The sequence below is a fragment of the Egretta garzetta genome, unplaced genomic scaffold, assembly GCF_000687185.1.
Source record: "Egretta garzetta isolate BGI_Z169 unplaced genomic scaffold, ASM68718v1 scaffold237, whole genome shotgun sequence".
In the NCBI taxonomy this organism is placed as follows: Eukaryota; Metazoa; Chordata; class Aves; order Pelecaniformes; family Ardeidae; genus Egretta; species Egretta garzetta.
The window spans coordinates 237,116-241,738 of record NW_009260142.1 but is presented as its reverse complement, the minus strand read 5'-3'; the positions used below and the strand labels follow the sequence as shown (position 1 = coordinate 241,738).

General features: G+C 50.2%; 1 protein-coding gene across 1 annotated transcript in view; it reads right to left on the bottom strand.

The window, feature by feature from the left end:
* The window catches only part of ZC3H3 (zinc finger CCCH-type containing 3), a 215,355-nt gene that overhangs the window by 49,565 nt on the left and 161,167 nt on the right, over nucleotides 1-4,623 (bottom strand). The gene's annotated exons all lie outside the window — the stretch shown is intronic.

The following is a 4,623-nucleotide window of genomic DNA, read 5'->3' as shown; positions in this document are numbered from 1 at the left end:
GAGCCCTGGCCCAGGCTGCCCAGGGGGGCTGTGGAGTCTCCTTCTCTGGAGATCTTCAACCCCCGCCTGGACGCTGTCCTGTGCCCCCTGCTCTGGGTGAGCCTGCTTGGGCAGGGGTGTGGTACTGGGTGAGCTCCTGAGGGCCCTGCCAACCCCGGCCATTCTGGGATTCTCTGATTCTGTGAAAAGGCTTCCTCGAACCACACGGGCTCCTTTCATAAGTCCCGTTATAACTCCGCTTCGCCCGCCGTGGCACAGGCAGCTACTTCGGAAACAGCCAAGCAATTCATTTTTTGCAAGGCTCTCCTTCGCTTTATTGCTGAACAAAAAGTTTTGAGGCTGGCACTCGGGGAAATTTATTTCTTTAATTATTATTCATTTAAGTGGGTTCCACTGTTTCAGACGATCAGCACTAGCAGCTGCTGGGGGTAATTTATTTTACTCACCGGACAGCAAAAAGCCCTCACTCTCCAGAAGGTAACAGCAAAACAAGGGATGAGCTGACACTACACGAACACAGCTTTTCGCATTCTCCTGCCCGCTTGTACCCCAGCTCCTAACGGGAACACGCACGTCCCTGGGCCAGGCGGTCACGAGTGGTTTATTAGTGAAGCAACCTCAATTAATGGTGCACACACCGGGTTTGATGTTGTACGAGCCGATGTTTGCAAGGAGGCCGGAGCGGCTGCTGCAGAGCATGTCCCAAGCTCTGCAAACTCTGGTCTACACCAGTGCTGGATCTAGTGATGCTTTGCGAGGAGACTGGGTCTCTGCCCACCAGTGCCTGAAAGCCCGGAGTCGAGGAACTGAGCTCAAAAGGAACCAAGGGATTGAGCTCAGAAAGAATAAGGGATTGAATAATCCCAAAAACAAGGGATTGAGCTCAAAGGGGCCAAAGGATTGAGTTCAAGAGGGCTAAGGGATTGAGTAATCCTAAAACCATGGGATTGAGCGATCCCAAAACCAAGGGACTGAGCTCAAAAGGGGCCAAAGGATTGAGAGATCCCAAAACCAAGAGATTGAGCTCAATAGAGGTAAGAGATTGAGTAATCCCAAAGCCAAGGGATTGAGATTGAAGAGGGCATGAAATTGAGCTCAAAAGGGGTAAGGATTGAGTAATCCCAACAATAAAGGATTGAGCTCAAAAGGGGCCAAAGGATTGAGTTCAAGAGGGCTACGGGATTGAGCAATCCCAAAACCAAGGATTGAGCATGAAGGGGCCAAGGGATTGAGCAATCCCAAAACCATGGGATTGAGCTCAAAAGGGTACGAGATTGAGTAATCCCAAAACCAAGGCATTGAGATTGAAGGAGCCATGAAATTGAGCTCAGAAGGGGTAAGGGATTGAGCAATCCCGAAGACAAGGGATGGAGCTCAAAAGGGTCAAGGGATTAAGCTCAGAAAGAATAAGGGATTGAATAATCCCAAAAACAAGGGATTGAGCTCAAAGGGGCCAAAGGATTGAGTTCAAGAGGGCTAAGGGATTGAGTAATCCCAAAACCATGGGATTGAGCGATCCCAAAACCAAAGGATTGTGCTCAAAAGGGGTAAGAGATTGAGTAATCCCAAAGCCAAGGCATTGAGATCAAAGGGGCCATGAAATTGAGCTCAAAAGGGGCCAAAGGATTGAGTTCAAGAGGGCTAAGGGATTGAGCAATCCCAAAACCAAGGGATTGATCTCAAAAGGGGTCAAAGGATTAAGCTCAGAAAGAGTAAGGGATTGAGTAATCCTAAAACCAAGGGATTGAGCTCAAAAGGGGTACGGGATTGAGCAATCCCAAAGGCAAGGAATTCAGCTCAAAGGGGCTGAGCACAAGTCGGCCCCAGCAAGAAGCGACACCAAAACCAGCTGCAACCTGAGGAAAGCAGCCCTCCAGTTTTGGCCGTTCTCACACCTTGGTGCATTGGGTTGGCCTTTCCTCCACCAACTTTTTCCTTACCCCTCCACTACTCTGTCCCAACATGTTCCAGGTGTCCAGTCTGAAATCTTTCCCTTCTTTTTTTAAAAAGCCAAGTGGCTCAGAGGAGAGAGCATCGTTCAGGCAAGCCCTCAGCCAGCCCAACGGCGGTGCTGAGCACTTTATCATCCTTGCAAATGCGGAAAGCGGGTTTCTGCAGCGCTCAGCACTTCTAAAATTAGTTGGTAAACAAGGAGCCGAGAGCGCATTTTCTTCCAGCGCATGGCTCCCTGCATCATGGTTATCTTCCTCCTCCTCTCGCCGAGCTTGGAGTTCTCCTACCGCATCTGAAATTGTGTTCATGAGCATCAGTCATCCGTCTTCAGCGTGCTGCGGCGGCAAAGCTGGCATCTTCAGTCTCCCCAGCTATGCATTAAGATGCTGTCGCAGCAGGGTGGGGAAACTGAGGCAGGAGGGGATGTTACGCAGCAGGATGGAGGATGCAGGGAAAGACCCTCAGCCCTGGAGGGTTGAACTCAACTGTGTGTTTAGAAATAATTTGCTCCTCTGCAGTCAGGGCCGTAGCCATGCCACCGTCACAGCTATTGGGAGACACGCGGCGGTGGCTTGGGAGAACTTCAAGCTCCTCTTAAACCTCCACCTTTGGGAGCTCAGCAATCACGGGAGACTACGGGTATCTCCGAAGCTTCTGGGTCCTATGGTTGCGGAGAAAAATTGAAAACCCACCACTAAATAAAATCACGCCACGCTAATGTCCCCAAAGCCACCAGCCTTTCGTCACACCAGGGGTCCCACATGCTTCCCCGGAGGCAAAACCTCATCCGAGAAGTCGTGCAGGTGAAGGTTTGCCCATGGAAAGCAGCCTGGACACCGGGAAAACACCACCGGAGCCAGCCCCAGCTCGCGGTGTGCAATACCTCTCTCCACAACGGCGGCAGCTCATGCCTAGATTGGGGTCAGGGCTGCTTTCCGGACAATGTCAAACCTTAATTTGGTTTCTGCTGCTTTCAATCTTGTACAGGGCTGTGGGATTTTTTTTTATTTATTTTATTTTTCCCTTTCAAATTTCTTTGTGAAATGCTACATTGCCAAGACCTTTTGCTTCTTTCCACAATTTCATGGAAATTCCTCAAGTGTCTGAATAACGCCTTAGCAGCTGTAGAAAGAAACGAAGGAGAGGTTCGTTGTGAGCGAAGAAACCCAATTATTACGCTGGCTTAATTAATTGCAACGTATCGAATGCTTTCCACACCATCCCGCCGCCTATTTTCAAATACTTCGGTGAAGTGAAAAATCTACCTTTGCAGAAATCCTAGTTGCTGTCAACACCATCCGAAGGGTAAAGGGTTTTTCCACATCTGATACTACACCTTCATCCTGCACGGGCACAACCCCAGCTCTCCTCCTTGCTCCGGGAGATGGGCGAGTTTTATCCCTCCTGGTAGCCCTAGGATTGACCCTGATACAGCCCAGGGTGCATCCCCAGGACCAAATTTTAACTTACCCCCAGCATCAAAACGATTCCCCATCCTGCTCACCCGGCAGGGAGGGTACGACAGCACTGACGGATCAGTCGCAGCAACCAGCATCGCGTTTCTTATTGTAGTCGGGCGCCGAAGAGACAAAATATCAACCCAATAAATCCAGGCAAAGAGCAGAATTCTAACCCACCGCAAGTAAACTCCGAGCTATTAAACTGTCAGGAGCGTTTCCCATCTCTTTGCTACCCCCAACACACAGCGTCTGGCACTGGAAGGGAAAGGAAAAGCTGTTTTTTTTCCTCTTTTAAAATAAACTTTATCAAGTGTTGAAAACGCAGGGCGTTGAGTAAAACGTGTGAAGGCTCGTACCCGACGAGCGCACACAAATCTTCCGCCCTGCCAGCCCCAGTTATCGTAAAGGCAGAGACGCCGGTAGCTGTTGAATCCATCCTTGGGAAGGAGGATGAATTATGGGGAGAGCTGAAAGATGCCACGAAAATACTGACACACACCAGTTACCAGGGCTTTATGGATACAAACCCCACGGGCCGTGTGGCAGGGGGAAGGAGGTGACAACAAAATAAGAAATATCCTTAAAAAAAAATCACTGGATGGGTTTGTATTTTATAGAAACTAAGCCTGGAAGGGACCTGCTGTCCCAAAGCAGGACGAATTAAACCTGTTTCTCTAAACGAGACCTCACTCAAGGATGTGGTACCAGTGGGGAAGGAAAGATGGGGGGGGGGTCGCATCTCCTCCATGCCCCATCACCCCCGATAAAGCCACGATGGGGCGCAGCTCCATCCCCACCACCAGCCAGCAGGTCTGACCTGCTGACCCCAATGCACATCTCCGCGAACGCCTCATTATTTTAAAACCGAGATCAAAAAGGGAGGGCGGGGAGGGAAGAATTTGGAGAACACCAGCGCTGCCTAGTGCAGGCTCACCCCCTGCCTTTTACCGATCCTTTGCTTCTGAACGCTGCTTTAGGTCCCCTCTGCAAACTAAATCCCTTGAAAATCATTGCCATTTCCTTCCCCACACCCAAAATCCCCCCCCAGCAAAACCCCAAGAGCAGCGTCAATGCCTGAATTTACAAAAATCCTCCTGTCAAAACCTTTGGCTCAATGCTTCTCCCAAAAATTACACTCCGGGCTGGCGTTTTTCCGCTTGCTCCCAGCCCAGTGGTGGATATTCACGGACAGGCGGAATCCATCAGCCTT